Source organism: Pan paniscus, chromosome 14, assembly GCF_029289425.2.
Source record: "Pan paniscus chromosome 14, NHGRI_mPanPan1-v2.0_pri, whole genome shotgun sequence".
NCBI lineage: Eukaryota > Metazoa > Chordata > Mammalia > Primates > Hominidae > Pan > Pan paniscus.
In genome coordinates, this window is record NC_073263.2 from 24,525,025 (window position 1) to 24,551,349 (window position 26,325).

A 26,325-nucleotide genomic window follows, 5' to 3' on the forward strand; every position below is an offset into this window, starting at 1 on the left:
ATATTCTAGAATGCGTGACCAATGATGTTGAATAGACTGTAAAGGATTTCTAGCTTGAATCTTTGATGTAATAACTGCAGAGCAATACTATAATAGTTTTCACACCTGTATTTTTGCTTTCTTTAAAAATAGCAACAATTACATAGTAGTTTGATGGTTTTTCAAGCATTCTGTAGGTTTTTATTACACATTTTTTTTAGATGGGGTGACTCTATCACCTGGGCTGGAGGGCAGTGGCATAATCACAACTCACTGTAGCCTCAACCTCCAGGGCTCAAGTGTTCCTCCTGCCTCAGCCTCCCAGGAAGCTGGGACCACAGGCATGTGCCACCACATCCAGCTAATTTTTGTTTTCTGTAGAGATGGGGTTTTGCCATGTTGCCTAGGCTGTTCTTGAACTCCTGAGCTCAAGCAATCCACCTGCCTCAGCTTCCCAAAGTGTTGGGATTACAGGAATGAGTTACTGCGCCTGTCATCTCCATCATTTCTACAGGATAGTTTTGACAGATACAGAATTCATGGTTGCCAGTTTGTTTGTTTTCTTTCAGCACTTTATATCATCCCACTGCCTTCTGGCCTCCATGGTAATAAATTGGCTGTTAATCTTATGGAAGGTCCTTTGTATGTAGTGATAATTTCTCTCAAGCTGCTTTTAAGCTTCTCTGTCTTTGGCTTTCAACAGTTTGATTATTAATAAAATGCTATTGTGAACTCTTTGAGTTTATCATACTTGAAGTTCATTGAGCTTATTAGAAGTGTTACATTATGTCTTTTATCAAATTGGGACTTTGGGGCCACTGTTTCTTCAGTCACTCTTCCTGCCCTTTTTACCCTCTTCTTTCTTTCTGGGACTCCCATTATGAATATGCTGGCACACTTGATGGCGTCCACAAATCTTTTGGACTTTGTTCTTCATTCTTTTACTTTCTGTTCCTTAGACTTAATAATTTCAATTGTTTTCAAGTTTGCTCATTCCTTCTTTAACCTGCTCAAATATGTTGAGCGTCACTTGTGAAATTTTTTTTTTTTTTTTTAATGAGACAAGGTGTTGCTCTGTTACCCAGGCTAGAGTGCAGGAGTGCAATCATAGCTCACTACAGCTGTGAACTCTTGGGCTCAAGTGATCCTCCTGCCTTAGCCTCCTGAGTAGCTACAGCCACAGACATGCACCACCATGCCCAGTTACCTTTTTAATTTTTTTGTAAAGATAGGGTCTCGCTATGTTGCCAAGGCAAACTCTTAGCCTCAAGTGATCCTCCCGCCTTGGCCTCCCAAGATGGTAGGTTTACAGGCATGAGCCATCATGCTTCATCCTATTGTACTTTTTAACTATACAATTTTTTTAGTTCTTTTCAGTTCCATAATTTCTGTTTGGTTCCTTTTATAATTTCTATCTATTAATAATCTTTATTTTTAAAATAATTTCAACATTTATTTTAGATTCAGAGGGTACATGTGCAGGTTTGTTACCTAGGTATAATTTGTGTTGCTGAGGTTTGGGGTATGATTGATCCCCTCACCCAGATACTGAGCATTGTACCAATAGTTTTTCAACCCTTGCCCTTTTCCCTCCCTCCCTGTCTAGTAGTCCCCAGTGTCTATTGTTGCCATCTTTATGGTCCATGAGTACCCAGAGTTTAGCTCCCATTTACAAATTTGAACATGCAGTATTTGGTTTTTCTGTTCCTTTATTAATTCGCTTAGAACAATGGCCTCCAGTTGCATCCATGTTGCTGCAAAGGACATGATTTCATTCTTTTTATGGCTTCATAGTATCCCATGGTGCATATGTAGCACATTTTCTTTATCCAATCCATTGTTGATGGGCACCTGAGTTGATTCCGTGTCTTTGCTATTGTGAATAGTGCTGTGATGAACATACTAGTGTATGTGTCTTTTTGGTAGAATGAGTTCTTTTCTTTTGGATGTGTACCCAGTAATGGGATAGCTGGGTCGAATGGCAGTTCTGTTTTCAGCTCCTTGAGAAATCTCCAAACTGCTTTCCACAGTGGTTGAGCTAATTTACATCCCCACCAACAGTGTATAAGCATTTCCTTTTCTCTGCACCCTTGCCAGCATATGTTGTTCCTTGACTTTTTAATAATAACTGTTCTGATGGTATCTCATTGCAGTTTTGATTTGCACTTCTCTGATGATTAGTGATGTCGAGCTTTTTTCATGTTTGTTGACCATTTGTATATTCTTTTGCATATTCTCTATTTGTTTTTGAGACCTTGTTCTCCTGGTTGTTTCTTTCCGATCTTTTTCTATGTTTCTTTTCACTTTTTGTTCATGTTTAAGACAGGTCATTTAAAGTATTTGTCTTGTAATTCCTATATCTGCTTCCTCGGCTCAGGGACAGTTTCTGTTCATTTACTTTTTCCTTTGATTTGGCCATTTTTTCATGTTTCTTTTTTTTTTTTCTTTTTTTGCATGCCTCATAATTTTTTGTTGAAGATTGGACATTTTGAGCATTATAATGTGGTAACTCTGGAAACCAGAGTCTCTCTCCTCCCCCAAAATCTCTTGTTGTTTCTTAGACAACACTATAGAGTAGGTTGTAATGATGAAACTTGGTAAATTACGGTGTCCCCAATCCCCTTGGTAATAAATTGTGGAGTCAGGATTCAAAGCCATACCTTTTCCACTGTATTCTCTACTCTATCCTTTCTATTCTCATTTTATTCATTACCCTAAAAATCTGAATCTTCCCCATTGCTTTATTCCCATTTCAGTGAATCTCAGATCTGTATCTCCAGCCCCCGCCTCTCTTGAAAGGCAGATAAATGTATTTCTAACTAGTTACAAAAATATATTTCTAACTAGTTACAAACACTGTCACGAATTTCAAACTCAGGAAGTCTTAAAGTAAATTTATTATCTCACTCTCCTGTTTCCACGAACTTTCCCGAAATTTTCTTCTTTCCCGCCCTTGCGAATCCCTTGCATTTCTCAGTTAAAGGACAGCACCATCCACCCACCTCTCCCAAAGCCGAGCTTTGGATTTATCCTCATTGGCCAAATCCCTCCTGAAACATGAAACTGAAACAAAGCCCTGAACCCCCTCAGGCTGAAAAGACAAACCCCGCCTGAGGCCGGTCCCGCTCCCCACCTGGAGGGACCCAATTCTGGGCGCCTTCTGGTGACGGTCCCTGCTAGGAACGCTGCGCTCTCCGAGTGCGAGTTTTCGCCAAACTGATAAAGCACGCAGAACCGCGATCCCCAAACTAACACTGAACCCGGACCCGCGATCCCCAAACCCAAACTGACAAGGGACCCGGAAGAGCGACCCCCAAACCGACACGGGACTCGGGAACCGCTGTCTCCAAAGGGCAGCTTTCTTTGAGGGAGCCTGTTAGACGTGACTCCTTGTTTCTAAAAACGGACAAATACCAGCCTGGGCAACATGACATAAACCCATTTCTAGTAAAAATAGAAAAAAATTAGCCAGGCATGATGGTGGGCGCCTGTAATCCCAGCTACGCTGGAGGCTGAGGCAGGAGAATCACTTGAACCGGGAGGCGGAGGTTGCAACGAGCTGAGATCACACCACTGTACTCCAGCCTGGGTGTCAGAGTGAGACTCCGTCTCCCTCCCAAAAACACCCAAATGCAGAATATATATGTGTATATACACATATACATATTCCATTTAAACATAGTTGTATATTTTTATTACCAATTGTTCGGTTTTTCTCCAGAATGTCTTAACAGAAACCCACATAATGAGTCTTTTTGAATGCATAGAATTATATACAAAAACCCATGTTTCACTATCACATAATGTTAATTTTTAATTTAGAAATAAATGCTTCTATGTTCTTGAGTCACACACTCAATCTGTAACTAAAATCTGTCATGTTTTTATTAAGATGTATATTATAAGCCTGTACAAAGGGATTTTGGGTGTTGTAATATCAGCCACAAAAGCTAGAAATCATTCTTAAACCAACACACATGTTGCAAGCTATGATATTCAATTTTTACAATGTGTTCAATTTACAACATGATTACAATGTTTCTTAAGGTAATGCCTAATTTTTCCACAGTTTGTATGTATAACAATTCTAAATTCACTGTCATATTGACTTAAGAGAGGGTCCTTAAAAACTTTGTTTCCTACAGGATGATGGGAATCTTTGCAAATTGTATCTTCTGTTTGAAAGTGAAGTACTTACCTCGGCAGCAGAAGAAAAAGCTACAAACTGACATTAAGGAAAATGGCGGAAAGTTTTCCTTTTCATTAAATCCTCAGGTATTTCCAAATGTCATAAACTACAGTACGATAAAACATCGCGCATTCAGGGAACAACAGGGTCATGGTTAGAAGAGGAAGCAGAGATTAGCAGCAGGAGAGAGTGAGCTACTGGAAGCTCATCAGGAGAGACTGTGACTTGGCCGGTTGGGAGGCTGGGCCCCAGAGGCAGAGGAGGACCAGCCCTGTCCTCTCCCTGTTCCCTGAACCGCAGGACAATTCCACATGTCCCGTGAGGCAGGATATTACTAGAGCACAGCCAAATATGAAAATAGAATTTCAGACCAGTCAAATCTATTCTTGAAGGAAAAAAGTCATAGTGCACAGGATTTGCAAAAAGTGCACTGTCGTCACTCACCAGTGTGTCAACGCCGGGGTGATATACTGGTAAGCCAGGTTCCTGGGGGCAAAAAGAAAGATATGTAGTGCAGACTCATCTTCGCAGTGTAGCTTGTGCTGTTTGTTTTGTTCATTTAAAGACTGCAGGAAGCTACATTCCATCTTTTGAATTGAACTTGTAGGCCTGGCAGTTCAGATAACAGGATTTCACAACTGGATGAAATCTTGGAAACAGTTAAGTCTAACCTCTTCTTCTTTTTTTTTTTTTTCAGATGGAGTCTCACTCTGTTGCCCAGGCTGGAGTGCAGTGGTGCGATCTCAGCTCACTGCAACTTCCACCTCCTGAGTTCAAGCAATTCTCCTGCCTCAGCCTCCTGAGTGGCTGGGATTATAGGTGCCTGCCACCACGCCTGGCTAATTTTTGTACTTTTAGTAGAGACAGGATTTTTGCCAGGCTGGTCTTAAACTCCTGACCTCATGTCATCCGCCTGACTTGGCCTCCCAAAGGGCCGGGAATACAGGCATGAACCACCGCGCCTGGCCCCCTCCTCTTTTTTTAAACCACCTCATTGTAAGAAGTAAAAATAGAAATCCAAAGGCTCTAGGTTCCAGGCTGGCCTGCCCCTGTCCTCTCCTGTTCCCTCTGTTGACGAATTGATGGGCTGACTCAGCCTGCCCCTCCCTGGACCTCAGCACTGGGACTTGGCCATAGTGAGCCTCATCTGTGAAGCGTGTTCAACTCCAGCTGAATACCAGAAATGCAATGTCCCTGTTTACTTCCAATTCAGGTAGAATTGTATATACTTCCCTTATATGGCTTCTCACACTAAGCTGTCTCACCATCTCTGTGGACAGATGAGTAATTCGTGCCCGCTCTCCCTTCTCAGTTTGTATTCTGTGTGGAGAACTGCCAACATGGTCTCTCCTTTTTAGAAACTCACATACTGTAAGTGCAACCTTTTGGAAGTCAGTGTACATAAACATGTGAAATGTGCATCCCAGCTACTGTAGATAATGAGGCAGCTCTATATGTAATCACGAGGAACAATCGCCAAGATAAATTCAGTGGACAAGCCAGCACGGAAGAGGCTGAGGAACACGCTGCCATATGTCTACACATAGTGTAGCTCTAGCAGGATTCGCGAGGAGCAAGTGACAGCAGGTGCCTCTGCAGAAAGGAACTGGGGACAAGAGTGGGGAAGAAGTTAACATGTCATTATTTTATTTTTTAGATATTCTACAATGTGAATTTACTATTTATTAAAAACTAAATAAAATTGTAAGCTGGGCATGGTGGCTCATGCCTGTAAACCAGCACTTTGGGAGGCTGAGGTGGAAGACACTTGAGGCCAGGAGTTCAAGACCACCCTGGTCAACATAGCAAGACCCCATATCTATTAAAAAAACCCAAAATTTTTTAAAATTATGAATTAAAATAAATAATGAATAACCATTGAACCTCCCCCTTTCCACTACTAAGAAAATAATTGAACAAGTGCAGAAAGATGTGTACATGAGGATAGTCATCACAGCGTTGTTTACAATAATGAAAATTTAGAAATAACCTCTAGGGTTAATCAATTATGGTGCATTCGTAGCCATATCCTTTAAAAACAGTTGATTTTTAAAATGTTTATGTAACTAGAAACTGTTATTTATAGAAGTTTTAGAAATTTGAGAAAGATTATCACAAACTACCTTAAGACTTTTTAAGGATGAAAATTATAGATACAAATAACTTATTTAAATGTTGTTTTTCCTGATGCATAATGGATTGACTTTTTTTCCTTAGTGCATACATGTAATTAAATATTTTTTATTTCCTGTTTATTGCATATTTGAAACTTTGTTCTATATTTTCTATTTCAGGATGTACGTAACATTGATGCAAGAGCACATTACATGGGGGTGTAGGCACCAGATTTTCTTGCTAGTGGAATGTGAACCAAAAAGTGTAGAGGCCACTGGACTAAAGGAGGCCAGCTCAATCAGTGAAAATATTCAAAGCCAGTTTTGTTGTTTTCAGCAGTTAGTAACTATCAGTAGATGAATATTTACTGGGAAACATTGGTCTTTTAACCACTTTGGGCATGCTTCTTATTTAGTATGTTCATTCTATCATGACATTCAGCGAACATTTATTGAGTGCCTACTGTGCACTAGGGACTAGTAAGCATGTTAAATTTGTAAGCTTTGTTGATTTCCACCACAAACCCATAGGACCTCGTTATTCTCATAATTGAGGAAACTGAGATTCCCAGTGTTGAATGAAAGCCACACAGTATCACATGGCCAATATCATGTCATTGCAGAGTCAGGACTCAAACCCAGCTCTTAACCACCATGCTATACTGACGGCCCTTTCCCAGTTCACAGGGAAAATTCAGGAACAGGGAGAGAATTTTCAAAATATTGTTTCCCCATAGAATTTTCTGAAGAACTTTGGTGTATGTTGCCACTTGTTCACTAACAAGTTCTAGCAGATGACAGAACAAATGAGGAAGTAGCTAATTAATATTAAGGAACAACCTCAGAATTTTTCTGAGTGTTGAATAGACTTGAATATTCAACAGTCTCAAATATTTGACACCATTTAGTGGACACAGACTTGACTTGATATGCTTATTCTACCAAGTTGTTCCTGGTTTACGTGACACAACTGAATGTATGCCAGTTTCATGGGGGACTCTCAGATATTCTGAAGGTACCTAATCAAGTCAGTACAGTGGGAAGGAGAGAGAAACAGAAGCCTCATTTGTGAAATAGTACTTGAGTTTGTGCGTGAAGAATGGATAGGATTTAGACTGAGAAGCGTGGAAAGGGGACAACCATAAACAACTGTAGAGAGGCTGGAACGTGAGCTGTGCTGTAGGCAGCAGGGATGCCTGGAGGCACGTGGAAGCCAGGAAGTGGTGGGCACAGGACACTTGACAATGCAGTGCATAAGCTCAAGGTCAGACGGGTAGAAGAACTTCCGTAAGATGTCAAGGAAAACTGCTTTTATTAAATATCTTAATTTTTAGCAGAATCATTTTGTCTGATATAACGTGATAGGTTTAGTACCACATTACATTTCATGTTATTATATTCTGAAATCTGAAACATTTATTTTTTTAGTCTAGGAATATTCCCTTGACTTTTGAGGCACTAAAGAAAGCAAGTGAATGGGTAAGAAGAACTGAAGGACAGTACCCATCTATCTGCCCACAGCTTGAACTGGGGAACGACTGGGACTCTGCCACCAAGCAGTTGCTGGGACTCCAGCCCATAAGCACTGTGTCCCCTCTTCATAGAGTCCTTCATTACAGTCAAGGCTAAATCAAATGAAACTGAATTTTAAACTTTTTGCATGCTTCTATGTAGAAAATAATCAAATGATAATAGATACTTATAATGAAACTTCATTAAGGTTTTATTCAGTGTAGCAATTAGTGTCTTCAAAAATAAAGTAAGTGGAAGCAGAATTACTTTAATCAACTAACCATCAATAATAAAATGAAACAAAATATTTCAGTTTTCTGTGTCTCTTTTTTGTTGTATTTTTTATATTTTTTAGTTTTTTGAGACAAAGTTTTGCTCTTGTTGCCCAGACTGGAGTGCAATGATGTGATCTCACCTCACTGCAATCTCCGCCTCCTGGGTGCAAGCAATTCTCCTCCCTCAGCCTCCCGAGTAGCTGGGATTATAGGTGCCTGCCACCATGCCCTGCTAATTTTTTTGTATTTTTAGTAGAGACAGGATTTTACCAGGTTGCCCAGGCTGTTCTTGAACTCCTGACCTCAGGTGATCCACCCGCCTCAGCCTCCCAAATTGCTGGGATTACAGGCATGAACCACTGCACCTGGCCTGTTGTTGTTGTTTTAGAGATGGTCTCAATCTGTCTCCCAGGCTGGAGTGTGGTGGTGCGATCATACCTCACTGCAGCCTCAAACTCCTGGGCTCAAGGGATAGTCCCACCTCAGCCTCCCAATTAATTGAGACTACAGGCATGTGCCACCACACCCAGCTAATTTTGGGGTATACTTTTTGTAGAGATGGGGTCTTGCTATGCTGCCTAGGCTGGTCTTGAGTTCCTGGCCTCAAGTGATCCTCTCACCTCAGCCTCTGAATGTGTTGGGATTACGGGTGTGAGCCTCTGCACCCAGCCAGTGTTTCAGAGCTTTATGGTGATGAGGGATGCTTCTGGATAGTCCTGGGAGCCTGTGTCCTTCTCACATTCAGGAGTCCAGTGGAAAGCTGGCTCAGCTGGACTGAGCAAGCTGAGAAGAAACATGGTCTTTTGTAGGGGATCTGTCAGGGTTGTGGGAGAAATTATAAAAATTAAGTTGTAGGAAATAGACACAAAACTTCTTGGAAGGCTGGGAGGTTTGCGTAGCTTCAGTAGAAGATTTGGCTGAAGGCAGCTGAACTCTCTTAAAAGCTTAGGGCATAGATACATAGGAATGTAGAGGATTTTATCTAAATAGCTTGTTTACTCATGTGGTCCTAAGACCTTTGATCATTTGCAGGTGCATGACTGCTCTCTACTCAGGAGGTCAGCAATGTTAATTACCCTCTAGTCGTATTTACTTGAGACCTTTGTCATTAAATCTGTACTGAATAAATGCCTGGAGCCCCAGCCTGTCAGGGCCACAGCTGCTGACTCTTTACAGCACCCTCCTTGGTGTCTGGGAGCTGCCGGTCCCCTAGCCTGCTCTTTCATGGGATACCTGTGTCTGAGTGCATTACTTCATCCATCATGTGGCCAGGGTCTGCAGGTTGGACCTGGCAAGTTACTGACATAGTTTGAAAATTATACAGGATTTGTTGTTGAGTTGGATATTTTAGTCAACATTTATTAAGCCCATGCCTCAGTGGTAGTTGACTTTTGTCTAAAGGGAAAGAAAGAAATTCTAGTTTTCCCAAACATCTAAGGCTCCAAACAAAACATACTGAATCAAGATTTCCAGAAGAAAGTCCTGACAACTTGGATATTTAATAGGTGCTCCAGGTTATCAAGCACATTAGAACACAATGGCCCAGGTGCTGTATCTCAAAGTGTGAGTCTGTGGACTGGCATTGTCTGCCTCACTCGAGAACTCATCAAGACAGGCAGAATCTCTGGTCCTGTTTGAGACTATTGAATCAGAAGCTGCATTTTTATTTAGCAAGGCCCCCAGGCGACTCCTGTGCACGATCATAGTTGAAGGGCTAGTGGACTGTGGTGACAGGAACATATTTGGTGCTTGTGCAGGGCCTTGTTTTAAGAACCCATGATGCTTGTGCACAGTGGAGCATCCCATCAGTCCAATTGTTGGGAGAAAAGCTGAGGCAACACTTGCTATCTGACATAATATAAAGAGTCTTGGAACATGTCCTGGGTCCAGAGTTTAAAACCTCTTGTGGCCTGTGCAACACCAGCCTCTGTGCTTAAGGGTGGAAGGCTGCCCTGCTGCACTACAACCTAAGCCCAGGGCACAAAACCCCTCATGGCTTGGATGAAATCCAGGACTCAGACATAAAACCCCTCGTGGCCTCTGGAATGTGTCCAGACTCGCTGGCTCCTTGCTTCTTGCTCTCCCAGGATCATAAATTGATTTTATCTTGAGTTAGAAGGACATATTCAACATTATCTCGAGTAGCAGAACATGTTCCATATGCTTCAAAGAAAATGCTAAACCGACACAGCTATAAATTAAACACTTGATGCGACTGCTTCCTTTTGACCAGCACATCCTCACCCCCTGCTTGTTTGTTTAATCACCAATAAATAGTGTGGGCTCCCAGAGCTCAGGGCCTTCACAGCCCTGAGCGCCCTGGACCCACTTTATGTACTATTGTCTTGTCTCATTCCTTTGACTCTGCCGGACTTTGTAGCTCCCATGGCATGGTGTTGGGTTTGATCATCCCAACACCAATGTGGCTATTTGTGACTGCCTTTGTTTTATAATATTTTTATTATTCACCTTGTACAGATGAAGACTCCCAGCTGTAGAGGCAAAGGGGCCACACTGCAGGTAGAGCAGGCATTCCCCAAGGTGTTTGTGATCCCGGGGTGCAGCTCCCACCCTTGGCTGCCTGGATGCTTCTTTCCAGACCAACTGTATCTCAAAGACATCCCCTTAGGCACCCAGCACAGGCTGCTGTCTGAATTTAGAACTGAGCCTGTTCAGTTGATGGCTCAGCACAGGCCTCTAAAAAAGCAAGCCTGATGTGGGTTAGTACATCTGTGGTTGGCTTACTTATTTGGTGTTCATTTTTTCAGTTTTCAGAAAGGTCACTTGAAGTGCTGCTGGTGGCTATAGCATTGATACACAGTGGAGATTTTTGATCTGTGAGCTTTTTAGGGGACAATTGCTAAGCCGCACTGATACCTTGAACCCATTTCCTTTGGAACAACGTAGAGCCCAGTTCATGGCTCCCAGAAGTTTAGGTTCAGTAATTTGGCTGCAGGCCTAGACAATGGGAGGCTGCAGACTTGGACTAATGGTGAACTCTTGCCTCCCCCGAGGGATATGTGGTGCCTGTCATAAGCTCCAGAGAGCTGCCTTCCATGAGACCAGCAGAAGAGTGGGTTCCACTATCCAGGCTGCCATTGACCTCATGGTGGCGGCTGCAGGTACAGTCCTGTGTCTCATAACCATGTTTCTGTTGGTGATGGATGGTTTATCTGATGGTGGTCCCATGAGATTATACCATCTTTTACTGTACCTTTTCTGTGTTTATATACATTTAGATACACAAATACCACTGTGTTACAGTTGCCTACAGTATCCAGTACAGTAACATGCTGTACAGGTGTGTAGACTTCAGCAACAGGCCATACCGTACAGCCTAGGTGTGGAGTAGGCTATGCCATCTAGGGTCGGGTGTGTATGCTCTATGATGGCACAATGATGAAATTGTGTAATGACACATTTTTCAGAACATGTCCCAGTCATTAAGAAATGCCTACGTATAATCCCAGAGAAAACCCAGTCTTCTCTATTCCTCAAGTACCTTCTAAATGAGATCAAATGAAAGTGGTATGAAAACATTACCTTTCTCCCTCCAGAAGCGATGGGTGTTACCTTTGGGATGAATCCATTTGATGGAAGTGAAGTATTGTTCAGAGTGTGGCAGAAGATAGAGGAGTGTCCATTATTGCTAACACCTTGTGAGTCAGGGTGAGAGGAGGAATGTGCCCAGTACAGCTGGAAAACAGCTAAGAGGTGAAGCCCCTTGTCCACTGTCACCTGGCTGGGATAGGCAGGTGACGTGGTTCTTCACTTCAAGCCTGGCAGTCTTCAGAGCCCTTGTAGTGCAAAACTAACACCGCAGCATCTCCCAGGAAACACCACTTACTGTCCCTGCTAGTGTTGGGAAAGAAAAGAGGACACTCTTTAGAAGTGTCTTTTACAATGAGACTGATAATGGACTGTGTCTCAGAGCCATGAAAGGAAAGGAGAAGTTGTAGGATTTCCTGGGAATGTCAGCTAACTTGAGCCTAGGGGCCTGAGCCCAAGGGCAGACTGAGGCTCCCCCGGCACAGGGAGGTGCTGCCTGTGACAAGGGGGTAGTGCTGGCACAGTGCAGGCTACTCCCTAGAAAGATCAGCTTGAACATGCAGGAAGAGCAGAACCCTCGGGCTGAGGCACAGGCGGAATGGGAAGTGCATGGTGGTAATTTAGTTCTCCAGAGGCCAGAAGTAGGAGGAGAGGTTGGAATGCTGATTGCCCAAAGGGAAACCCTGGACTACCCTGGCGTCCCACAGGACTCTCATAGTAATTGCGGCTCCCTGCAGTGGGGAGGCCAGAAGGAGTGTTGCCCAATGCTGTCCTCATCCAGTCCACCCCCACCCACCACCAACAGGTGAGTATGGTCATGAGTGTGGTCACCTCATCAGTCATTTGCTCAGCTGTGAAAAAGAAATTGTTCAGAGAAGAGCAAAGTGTTTTTCCATGAGCCAAAGGTCGGCCAAGGTATGCTAATGAGGAGGACTGGAGACAGAGCGTCACAGACACTGATAAGGAGCACTGGGCAAGGGCACTTCTCCCAGGGCAGAGCCCACAAGGAGCGTCCTGGCACCAGATGCTCAGGGAACTGAAGGCTGGCAGGGGCCTGCCCAGTAGTCTTTCGCCCACCGCATGCCTTTAGGCTACAGCCTCCCAGGCCCCGTGCCCCCTCCCCTCCCCCGTGCCACACTGGGGAAGATGCTGACCCTGAGAGTGGTGCAACCATCTGCCTGCCCCTGGCCACCTCTCACCAGCACGTGAATGCTCTTGGGCTCAGTTCTGTCTCTGCAGTAGGAGGGTGTTTAGCCACATGAGAGAGTCTCACCTTTTGACATTTTATGTCTTTCAGTCTGTCAAAGATCTAGAACATATTGTGATAGAATTAAAGAGTTTACTTTTGGCTGGGCAAGGTTGCTCAAGCCTGTAATCTCAGCACTTTGGAAGGCCGAGGCAAGTGGATCACTTGAGGTCAGGAGTTCAAGACCAGCCTGGCCAATATGGTGAAACCTCGTCTCTACTAAAAATATAAAAATTAGCCAGATGTGGTGGTACACGCCTGTAATCCCAGTTACTCGGGAGGCTGAGGCAGGAGACTTGCTCAAACCCAGAAGGCAGAGGTTGAAGTGAGCGAAGATTGTGCCAGTACACTCCAGCCTGGGTGACAGAGTGAGAATCCACCTAAAAAAAAAAAAAAAAAGAGTTTACCTTTTCCTATTTATGCGCATACAGGTATTTGGGTACCACATTTGTAATTTACAGTTAGTTTGAAAGATAGAAATTGTAACAGTATGGTTGGGAGCCTGGTATGTAAGCCGTTTGCTGGTGGGCATGTGTGTATTGGGCCCTTGTATGTACGATCTCTGTGATCCCATCATTACTGTTCATTTCTTCCAGGAGAGGAATGACACACTTCTCCCTTTAATTGCCAAATTATCTCCAATTTTGAATTAGTGGAATATAATTTAATATGATTTTACTATGATTAATTCAGGGTCATTCTCTCCCAGGTACTGCTGGGCTAGGATAAAATGAGATCTGAATTACATTAAAATAATTAAGTACTCCAAGAGAAGAGGTGACAGAATGTTTTAAGTGGGTGTGTAATTTAGATAACCTAGATGCAGATAAGCTGAATAAAGCATTTAATCCAGCACATTCATATTTTAACTTGATCATCAGCAATAGGAGTTTGAAACCCGATTGCAGCTGCAGGTCCCACACAACTGAATTTTGTTCCTTGCGCACAGCAGTGTTTTCTGGAGGTGCCTGGAGGTCTGAAGGTGTCCCCTTTTATAGGCAGGAATTCCACCAGGATGGGTATAGCTTGTTTTTTTAAAAGGCTTGGGACTGGATACGATTGCCCAAGAAGACAGAAAAATTAGCAAACTTTATTCCAGTAAGAAAGTTTGGGATGTACTGCTTCAGTCCCTGTCCTAAGGAAATTATCAAGCCTGGAGGGTGGGGTGCTATCAACTGCCTGCCAACATGTTACCTTCTGATATCCAGAAGCTTCCCTGTGCCAGATGGAGCCATCAATGTGGGGAGGAGAGCACAAAGAGCAGAGAATCCACAGAAACCATACCTGCAGGGAGCAAACACCATCACACTCCACTTAATGCAAATGTATTTACCTATTCTTACCATCTCCCTCAGCATGTTGAATCTATTCTGGGGTTAGACAAGCTCCCAGACTTATCTGCTATGTTTAATAAAAACAATTTTGGCTTTTAATGGTAAAGGAAGAATCGGGGCTATTAAAATACTTAAGAGTGAGAAAGTTGAAAAAAGATGTAGATTGCGTTTGGCCTGTCTTCCCCCTACCGTAAGGGGTTGCCACTCAGCTGGAGGCCTGCTGGTTCATGTGGGCCAGCCCTCGACACCTCAGTGACCAAATGAAATACAACCCTCACTAGAGCTTCTTGTACTTGGCAAGACCCAGGGGTAGACCTGGGCTACCAAACAAAACCTTGTGTTCTTAGCGCCTGGGAACAAGAGCTTTGACAGTTTCCACAAAGAACTCTTCTGCAGCATTAGCATTTTTATTTTCAACTACCTGCAGCCATTACTACATTGAACTCTGGGAATGTCACATCAGCTGTTCTTGAGATAAAATACCATTTGCTATTTTTTTTTCTCTAGGCCCTGTCCCTTTGATGTTAAGTGGTGGAGGGAGTTGGCGGGATTTGCCTCTGGCTTGCGGTATATCCAGTGGATTGTATCAAATAAAGAATTCAAGTTCTTTCCATGTCTGGAAAACAGGCAGGATTTATCAGAACCTTTATAAATGTTGTGAAAAATGAAGGTGAGTAAACACCTGTTTTTCCAGCATCTACTATACATCTTAAAATCTGAGATATGAACTTCTCTGTTTTGATTGTAAAAGGAAAGAGAACAGTAACACAGAAACTTTGTGTCCCAAATAGAGCACAGATACCTTGTCTATTACTCATAATAATCCTCCCTTAAATACGTATAACGTGAAGTTTTACAAAGTACTTATACCTCCCTTATCTAATTCAATCTTCATAACCACCCTGGGCAGTACTAATACTATAAACCAGTCTCCAACCTCAAGGTTGGTGCTCTTGCCACTGCCCAGGTGAAGCTGCAAAGCTGTGGCCATCTGTCTCCATGGTTGCCTCTGTCTGGCTGTCTCAGGCCTCAACTCTGCCCCATCCATATACTAAGAGTTAACCAAGCATGGAATTGGGGTATGTTACCTGAGCATCAGTCAGTTTCGCCAGGAGACCTGATACTTGTTCTTGTTTCTGTTGGTCTATTTAGGGAAAGCTGGGAACGCATCCATCCATGACTTGTTGGTTTTTAGCACTGTTGCCTGGATTTGCATGTGTAAATATACCTGTGCTATGCAGCTGCGTGGGTGTCCCCAAAGGAGGGATTGTTGCAGTCTTCGATTGCCCTTTTGTCTTCTAGGAATAATGGCCTTATATTCTGGACTGAAACCTACTATGATTCGAGCATTCCCTGACAATGGAGCACTCTTTTTGGCCTACGAATATAGCAGGAATTTGATGATGAGCCAGTTGGAAGCATACTGAAGTGTCTTGGAGGGCCTGAGCCAAGCACAGGTGTTTGAGGACTACAGTTCATTTCAGGGTTTCTTGTAGTACAAGACCAGCGTGAAGTCATTCTGATTTCTTAGGAATTTTGCTTTTCTGTCTTCTCTTATACCCTGTATCTTAAATTGTTTGGAAGAACCTCTATTTTGCATCATGTCATTTCTGCCCATAATTGTACTGAAATAGAGAAGTCACTGCTCTTTCCCTTGGTAAAATAGAGAGTGGTCAGTAGCCTTATGCACCTAATTCAAAAGACTGAGTACAGTTCTGTCAGGGCTTTTACATAAACCTCTACTTGCACATTCAATTTGGACAGTTATGTGTTGAGGGAAATACAGTTTGGTTCCATGTTTATTTCAAATATTACCAGAAAAACCCAGAGGTGATCATTTCTCATAAAGATGCTTATAAATGGTTGCTTAACCCATTCTAGATGTAGGATCTACTTAATGTGTGTACTATTCTAAGTGGTTGATTTTTTTTTTTTTAAATATGGAGTCTCACTCTCTTGTCCAGTCTGGAGTGCAGTGGCGCAGTCTCGGCTCACTGCAACCTCTGCCTCCTGGGTTCAAGAAATTCTCCTGCCTCAGCCTCCCAAGTAAGTGGGATTACAGGGTTGCACTACCACACCTGGCTAATTTTTGTATTTTTAGTACAGACAGCATTTCACCATGTTGGTCAGGCTGGCCTTGAACTCCTGACCTCATGATCCACCCGCCTCGGCCTCCCAAAGTGCTGGGATTACAGGCATGAGCCACTGCACCTGGCCAAATAAAACATATTTTTAACTAATAAAAATTAAGGACAAAGAAGGGCATTCCTTATAGAATGATAAAGGGCACAATCCAACCAGAAGACTTAGCCTAAATATGTACACACCCAACATTGGAGCACCCAAATTCATAAAACAAGTTTTTCTTGGCCTACAAAAAGATTTAGACACACAATAACAGCAGGAGACTTCAACAACCCACTGACAGCAATAGACGGATCATTGAGGCAGAAAACTAACAAACTCTGTACTTGCACTTGACAGTTGACCAATTAGACCTGATAGACATCTACAGAACACTTTGTCCAACAAACACAGAAGATACATTCTCATGTGCACACAGAACATATTCTAAGATCAGCCACATGCTTGGCCACAAAGCAAGCCTCAATAAATTCAAAAAGTTTGAAATCATACCAAGCACACACTCTGACCACAGTGAGACAAAAATAGAAATCAGTATCAAGAAGATCTCTCAAAACTACATAAATACATGGAAATTATATAATTTGCTCCTGAATAACTCCTGGGTGAAAATCTAAATTAAGGCAGAAATAAAAAAATCTTTGCAATTAATGAAAATAGGGACACAACATACCAGAATCTCTGGGATGCAGCTAAAGCAGTGTTAAGAGGAAAGTTTATAGCACTAAAATGCCTTCATCAAGAAGTTAGAAATATCTCAAATTAACATTCCTACTTTGCACTTAAGGGAACTAGAAAAAAGAATAAACTAACTCCAAAGCTGGCAGAAGAGAAATAACTAAAATTAAAGAAGCACTGAATGAAGTGCTTTTTGAAGTGCTGTTTTTTTAGACTAGATGCAAAAATCCACACAAAAGATCAATGAAACCAATAATTAGTTTTTCAAAAAATAAACAAGATGGATAGCCTGATAGCTAAACAAAGAAAAAAAGAGAAGAGGCAAATAAGTACAAGCATAAATGACAAAGATGACATTACAAACAATCCCACAGAAATACAAAAGATCTTCAGAGAATACTACAAACAACTCTATGCACACAAATTAGATAGTCTAGAGGAAATGGATAAATTCCTGGAAACATACAGTCTCCCAAGATTGAATTAGAAAGAGATTGAAACCTTAAATAGACAAATACCGAGTTCCAAAATCAAATCATTAATATAAAATCTACCAACAAGGAAAAGCCCTGGACCAGATGAAGCAACAGCTGAATTCTACCAGATGTACAAAGAACTGGTACTAGTTCTGTTGAAACTATTCCAAAGAACTGAGGATGAGGGGCTCCTCCCTAACTCAGTCTATGAAGCCAGCATCAGCCTAATACCAAAATCTGGCAGAGAAACACACAAAAAGAAAACTTCAGGCCAATTACTCTAATTAACATAGACACAAAAATTCTTAACCAAATACTAGGAAACAGAATCCAGCAGTGCATCAGTAAGTTAATACACCACAATCAAGAAGGCTTCAGTCCAGGGATGCAAGGCTGGTTCAACATACACAAATCAATAAATGTGATTCACCACATAAACAGAACTGAAAGCAAAAACCATATCATCATCTCAATAGACGCAGAAACAGATTTTGATAAAATCCAACATCCCTTCACATTAAAAACCTCAACAGACTAGGCATCAAGGGAACATACCTCAAAATAATAAGAGCCATCTATGACAAATTCACAGCCACCAACCTACTGAATGGGCAAAAGTTGGAAACAATCCCCATGAGAAATGGAGGAAGACAATGATGCCCACTCTCACCACCCCTATTCAACATAGCACTGGAAGTCATACCTAGAGAACTCAGACAGGAGAAAGAAAGAATAGGCATCCAAATAGGAAAAGAAGGAGTCAAACTACCTCTCTTTGCTGATGATATGATTCTATACCCAGAAAACCAAAGACTCTGCCAAAAGGCTACTAGAACTGATAAACAACTTTAGCAAAGTTTCAGGATAAGAAACCAATGTATAAAAATCAACATCATTTCTATACACCAATAATGTCCAGGCTGAGAGTTAAATCAAGAACAGAATCCCATTTATGGTAGCGACAAAGAAAATGAAATAACTAGGAATACAGCTAACAAAGGATGTGAAAGATCCCTACAAGAACTACAAAACACTGCAGAAGGAAATCAGAGATAACACAATTAAATGGAAAAACATTCCATGCTCATGGATTGGAAGAATCAGTATCATTCAAATGACCATACTGCCCAAAGCAATTGACAGGTTCAGTGCTATTTCTATCAAACTACAAATGTCATTCTTCACAGAATTAGAAAAAAGTATTCTAAAATTCATATGAAACCAAAAGAGGGCCTCAATAGCCTAAGCAAATCTAAGCAAAAGGGCAAAGCCAGAGGCTTCAAACTATAAGGCTATAGTATCCAAAACAGCATGGTACTGGCACAAAAGCAGACATATAGACCAATGGAACAGAATAGAAAACCCAGAATAAAGCCTTACACTTACAACCATCTGATATTGCAAGGCTGACAAAAACAAGCAATAGGGGAAGGACTCCCTATTCAATAAATGGTGTTGGGGTAACTGGCTAGCAATATGCAGAATAATGATACTCGACTCATACCTTTCATCATATACAATAATTAACTGGAGATAGATTAAAGATTTAAATGTAAGACCGCAAGTGATAAAAATCCTAGAAGAAAACCTCAGAAATACCCTTCTTGACATTGGCCTTGGGAAAGATTTTTTTTTTTTTTTGAGATGGAGTCTCACTCTGTCTCCCAGGTTGGAGTGTACTGGGGTGATCTCAGCTCACTGCAAGCTCCACCTCCTGGATTCACACCATTCTCCTGCCTCAGCCTCCTGAGTAGCTGGGACTACAGGTGCCACTACCACGCCCGGCTAATTTTTTGTATTTTTAGTAGAGACAGGGTTTCGCCCTGTTAGCCAGGATGGTCTCGATCTCCTGACCTCGTGATCCACCCGCCTCAGCCTCTCAAAGTGCTGGGATTACAAGTGTGAGCCACCGCGCCTGGTTGGGAAAGAATTTTTAACTAAGTCCCCAAAAGCAATTGCAATAACAACAAAGACTGACAAGCCAGATCTAATAAAACTAAAGTGCTTTGGCACAGCAAGAGAAATGATCGACAGAGCAAACAGATAACCCACAGAACAGGAGGAAACATTTGCAAACTATGCATTCAACAAAGGTCTAATATCCAGAATCTATAAGGAACTTACACAAATCCACACGCAGAAACCAAATAACCCCATTAAAAATGTGGAAAGAACATGACACATACTTCTCAAAAGAAGACATACAAGTGACCAATGAGCATCTGAAAAAATGCTTCACATCACGGATTGTCAGAGAAGTGCAAATCAAAACCACAGTGAGACACCCTCTCACACTAGTCAGAATGGAGATTAATAAAAAGTCAAAAACAACAGATGCTGGCAAGGCTGCAGAGAAAAGGGAACGTTTATACATTGTTGGTGGGAGTGTAAATTAGTTCAGCCACTGTGGAAAGCAGTCTGGAGATTTCTCAAAGAACTTAAAACGAGCTACCATTCGACCCAGTAATCCCATTATTGGATATATACCCAATGGAAAAAAGACCATTCTACCAAAAGACTCACACACTGATATGTTCATTGCTGTGCTATTCACAATAGTAAAGATATGGAATCAACCTAGGTGCCCATCAGTGGTGGATCGGATAAAGAAAATGCGGTACATATACACGATGGAATTCTATGCAGCCATAAAAATGAGCAAAATCATGTCTTTTGCAGCAATATAGATGGAGCTGGAGGCCATTATCCTAAGCAAATTAATGCAGGAACAGAAAACCAAATACCACATGTTCTCACTTACGAGAGCTAAAAAACAGGTATCCTTGAACATAAGGATGGGAACAATAGACACTGTGGACTACTAGAGGGGGATGGAGGGAGAGGGGTGCGGGTTGAAAAACTACCTATTGGGTACTATGCTCACTACCGGGGTGCAATATACTGATGTAACAAACTTGCACACATACCCCCTATATTTAAAATTAAAGCTAAAATTTTAAGACATGAGTATCATTCTGATCTAAGTTTCTTGAGTTATTCAAAGAATCATTCATTTTGCATTCTAAGAAAGCAATATCCAAAGAGGCCGTAAATGAGTTTTCTTTGAATAAGCAAAAGCAGAATAGTGTGACAACTCATAATTTACAGAAATTTTGGTGGGTCTTGGAGGTCTGGGGAAGAGAAACCTTCATGGTAATCTCCTTATTTCAAAAAGGGACATTCTTAAAATAAAAAAGGGGATTTCCTTCCTTCCTGTATTTCTAGTATTGAAAAAGACAGATCTTAATCTTCACTGAGCCAGCTAAGTATTTTCCTCCCTATTCACCTAAACCCAGGACATAATCTGCCCTCTGTAGATTATGGCTGTGTGAATTTTAAAAGAAACAGTGTAACCTATGTTGTGCCTACACGTTTCTGTCATATGAATGGCAGGGCATAATAGTAACATGAAAGGAATTTGAAAGCATGTTCTATGATCTTTTCCTCAAAGGGGGAGCCAGGTCAGGGGGAGTAAAGGAAAAAGGCCTTAGCTGGGCTGCTGCACGGGCAGTTGGAACCTTTTTTGGACTATTTAGAGGAGAAAAAATCACCTGCAGCGAGGCGGCTCACCAGCCTAGTGGGGCTCTTGGCTCCTGACAGGTTGCTGCCTTCCGTGCCCACCATGGCTCAGGGCTCTACTCTCATCTGTGCCATTCTGGTACCCACAGCCCTTATAGCAAGTATTTTTCTATTTCCACTCAAAAATTAAAAAGCTCTATGGCAAACTCTTGACATTAAGCGGCTGATGTGGGTGGTCCCAGCGGTTAGTGTGTTGGTTAGAAATTTGCTATGCCGGACAGGTTTGCCCTGGACTCTCAAACTCTGTATTTTCATGGACTGCTTCTTTTTTTAGTCCTTTCTGTAGAGTGCCAGGTTTTTCAGGAATGAGTATACCGTGTTTTAGCAGTGACACTTGTCTTATTAGTTGCTACCTTTCGTTTCCTGATGAACTCATCTTGGTCTAGATTGTTGAGGGCCTTGCCAATAAAAGGAAAATCATTCAAATAAGAATAATTTCAATAAGGCCAAGATAGAACGTTTTCAAGGACAACCATGGCCTGAAGATACAGCGGCAATAAAGGTATTTTGAATAAAGTAACACCCACGGACTGGGCGTGGTGGCTCATGCCTTAATACCAGCACTTTGGGAGGCTGAGGCAGGCAGATTGCTTGAGTTCAGGAATTTGAGCTCAGCCTGGGCAACAACAGCAAAACCTCGTGTCTACTAAAAATACAAAAAATTAGCCGGGTGTGCTGGCATGCGCCTATAGTCCCAGCTACTCGGGAGGCTGAGGTGGGAGAATCACCTGAGCCTGGGAGGTTGAGGCTGCAGTGAACCAAGATCACACCACTGCACTCCAGTCTCGACAACCAGAGTGAGATGCTGTCTCAAGAAATAAAAAATACAAATAAAAAATTTGTTAAAAGAAAAAAGTAGCACCCAGCACCAAGGAGGAAATAATAATGATTTCCTGTAGACGTAAGGCTAACCAGTGTTTATAACGCAAAGATAACCTCCCTTCAGAGTCCTCCCAAGCTTAGGTGAATTGTGAGCAGGAGTAGTGAATTTCAAAATAATACACCTAGATTACTCTAAGGACAAATATTTCTTTTGACTTCACTTACAATTTTAAACAAAAGCAGAAGTTACCAAAGACTACTTATCCTTCATATTTACCACAATCTTCTTACCCCAACCCCCATGTCTGTGTGTGATTAAAGGAAGCTTGTCAAGTAAGCTACCTATTTAGTGCTCGGAATGAGAGACTGTGTGTTGGGAGTTGGCAGACTGCTTGTGTGAAACACTTCTCTCTTCTGGATTTAAAACTTAGTCTTTGTTGCCTGTCTGTTAACAGACAGTTTGTAAATGAAGTGGAAGAAAAAATATAAATTAGCTTTCTAATAAATCTGAAATTACAAATGTGAACCAAAGCAGGGAATAAATACTTGACCAAAAATATGTAAGTAAGTGGGGGTTGGGGAATTACAATTTTTAAATATCTCAAGTTTTTGCTATGAAAGTTCTATTTCAAAGTTCTTCAAAACGATGTCTGATGTTCCTGCATACTGTGTTCCAAATTTATGTAAATACAAGATGGAAATTGTGAAGTATGTGCCTTCAAAAAAGAAAAAAAAACACTGACATTTTATCTATATATATTTAGTAGATTTATGAAGAACATATATAAACATATATAAATATATCATCAAGGAAGATTTAGGATATATGAATATGTGGCCGGGTTCAAAAGAACATAATTCTTTCCCAGAAGGGGAAGGGGGAGCTATACTTAATCGGATCCAGCTACAACGTCATTGGAAGTCATTTCTTACCAAAAAGTATCTCCACGGCAAATTCTGGTGGATAAATTTTCCATGCTTTTTGTTGATGTGGATTATCCAATTCATTTCTTGGTAGATAAAGCCTAAGAATAGAAAAAAAATTATTACATTTTATATTGGGGCTCACCGAAAAGCCACGCAGTTGGGTACCCACATTAGAGCTGGAAGAAACAAAAAAAGAAACTCACCATGAATAGAACCTCAGCCCCTTTTTTGTGTCTCAGTTGGCTCCTTCCACCTTTTTTGTGAGACTTAAAAATACTTTAATCTTCAGCAACACATCAGTAACACATGCTGACTGTCTTAGCATTGCTTTATATGGAATTAATGACTTCCAAGTTAAATAAAATATCTAAATTTCTCTCTGTGACAGAAATAAGTCAGGATAGACATGAATGAAAACCCAGTAATAAAATACTATATCTCTTTTAATTTATGTGTGAGGTTGCAATTTTTTGAATTTTTACAATCAGACCTTGGAAATGACCTTGAGCAGTAGGACATAACTCCCACATGCTGAGCGTTCCAATAATGGAACACTAGGCATAAATTGGTTAACCCATTTATGCCTAGTGTTCTAAATGATACAAGTTAGCATTTTTGGCTAAACAACAATCTTATAACTAACAAAAACAGCTTTACCAAGTAGTATGTAAATGTAAATGTTACAGAAATCTTTAGAAATTTATATAAAAGTAAGAATAAAAGTGATGTAGCTTATCACTTCTCCAAAATGAACATAGTGTTTTAAAGGAAAAAGACTGTATCCTTTAGCAAGAACCACTTTTGAGGAGCAGCATCAAATGAAGCTACACCCAGGTCTCACTTTTTGAGGGACTTTGCTCATGTTAGAAGAAAAAGCTTATTGTTTGTATGCATCCAAAAAAAAAAAAAAACTTGTAAAAATTTCTGTCAAATCCAAAGTTCACTCTATCAAAATCCATTAAATGTTTTGCATTGCAAGTGTGTAGACCAGAGGTTTAATTTCCTGTTGCCTTGCTGGACCTTAAGGAGTTATTCGATCCAGTTCACATTTGAAGAAAAGATTAGGACTGGATGTAACAATAACTATCAATTCATGCCACATATAATCATAGCCACTTCTTCAACTCTGACCTAAATCATTTAAAAAATATTTTGTCCTTTTGTATTGAAGAGTATGGTTGATACAAAAAAAAATCCCAATTTTTCACCAGCACAAAACAAATGCTACTTATAGTGGAGAACTTCTAGACTGAGAAATGAGTTTCCAAATATGGTAGAAGGTTTTTTTGGAACAATAATCTCCAAACCCAATTAATAATTTTTCAGAAAGGTTTCCCAATTCAGTTATTAGAAAGCCACATTTGAATGGCTATTTAAATAGACTATTACTTAATGATATTTCTTAGCTGTATTCCTTAATACTGCGTCTTGTAACTTCTCCCAGATTCAAGTGTGTCCGTCAGCTTTTCAGCTAGCTGAAGCCTCCCTAGGTCTTGCCTTACTTTAGCACAAAATTTGGTGGTGGTTCGTCATTGGTAAATCAGCACCTACTGACAGGGACCTGACATACTGAAGGTGCTGAGCAGACTCATATTGAACTTCTCCAAGAGGAATTTACTACCACACTTAAGATCTGATTATAATACTTTTGAACTCATAACACAGTTCTATGGCATGGACCTTGAGGATACTGCAAAAGTGGGTCTCAAGAACAAAGGTATTTTTAAAATAACCAGAGTAAGAGGAGTAAGGCAATGAACAATGGTGGCTCAAGGATTTTTTCTTTCTATAAATTAAGTTTATGACAACCAGCAAAAGACTTGCCATTATGCCTTGTATATAGACATTGAAGATTAGGCTGTTTCTATGGGTTTGTATTATATTCATACCTGTTATTTTGATTAAAAGATGTGTTGAACCAGAAGAAAAATGAACAATTGTCACAGTACTTAGGAAGGTTCTAAAAAAAATTTCAAAGTAAAACTGATACCAAGAACTAATCATTCCAAAGAAATTCCAGTTCCATCCTTTATTCCTTTTTATATTTATCAAACAATTATAACCATTAAATATGTGGCACTCTGCAATCTATAACAATACACTGAAGACACAAAGGAGGAAGCTTTAAGAAAATGCTATTGCATTCTCTTGCTGTTTCTATCAAAATTTTCAAGGAATAGTATTTTTTCCATGATAGGTATTTAATTTAAATGCTGCTATTTGAATCTGGTTTAGATAGTGCCAAACAGACTCTACTAAGGACCTATGCCTATATATACCCAACTAGATTGTAGTGAATTCTTATAATTTTTTTGTTGTCTCAGCATCCCTTTTAAATATAAATTGGACTTTCTGATATCAGAAGCGGGGTTCAGTCACCCTCAGCAGTTTCCAGTTCACCTCCTCCCAGTTTCTCCATGTGACTGATCCCGATATCTGCCTTATACAATCTTCTCCTGGTGACCCCTTCATTATGGGACAGCTAGATATAACCTACTTGACTCACCCCACAGACCCCCATACTCTGCAGGGACCACGTGGATATATTAGTGACCACCTCTCAGTCACAGCAGAGACTCTTGGCTGCTTGCGTTAAACCAAATTAGACCTCCCCGCAGGAAACCTGCTCAGGTAGCACCTTACATCCCAATAAAGCCTTCCACTCTCAGGTCCCTCCCTCTCTCTCGCTATTGCTCCCACCCATCAGTCAAGCACAGGTCTCCTGGATGGCTCCCTCTTCCAGTTGCCCCTGCAAAGTGTGCTGCCCTCTTCTCTCTGGAATTAATAAAAAACTGCTTTGGTTATTTCATGTGTTGTATTGTGCTACCTTCTCTGTGTTTCACCCAACTGAGTCACGCAAACCTAACTCTCTTTCCATTCAGTGCTCCCAGCTACTCAGGAGGCTGAGGTGGGAGGACTGCTTGAGCCCAGGAGGTTGAAGCTACAGTTAGCTATGATCACGCCACTGCACTCCAGCCTGGGTGACAGAGTGAGACCCTGTCTCAATTCTTAATTTTTTAAAAAAGATGCAAAACAAAATGTAATCATTGCTATGCAGTAAAACGTACCTTTGGGTTTTTTTTTTTAGCACCTTCGCTTTTACTTTTTTTGTGTTTATTTTGTATTTTTTGTATTTGAGAATACATGTAAATTTAGAAAAATTTAGAAAATTTACAATTTAGAAAAAAATAAATGAACAAAAATTATTCAAATTACATATTTTCTTTTAAAAAATTTGTTATAGATCTGATTTATTGTTTTCCTCCCCCTCCCCCTCCCTTGTTGGGAATTGTAGTAAAGCAAATCTTAAATAAAATCATTAGACCAGACAAGAACAATGGCAGAGGCTATTTTGTGATTACTCACCAAAGAGAAAAATTGCACTTTCACATCATCATACAGAGGTGGACCGTCATATACATTAATTAATATGCCGGCTGTTTCAACTTCATGCAGTATCTGTGAATGAACACATGGAATTGAGAACTATAAACCTAAAT

At 41.0% G+C, this 26,325-nt stretch overlaps 1 pseudogene; it reads right to left on the reverse strand.

Moving 5' to 3' along the window:
- Positions 1–12,906: 12,906 nt before the first annotated feature.
- LOC134728414 (putative phosphatidylinositol 3,4,5-trisphosphate 3-phosphatase TPTE2P1) overlaps positions 12,907–26,325 on the reverse strand; it is a 35,552-nt pseudogene continuing 22,133 nt past the window's right edge.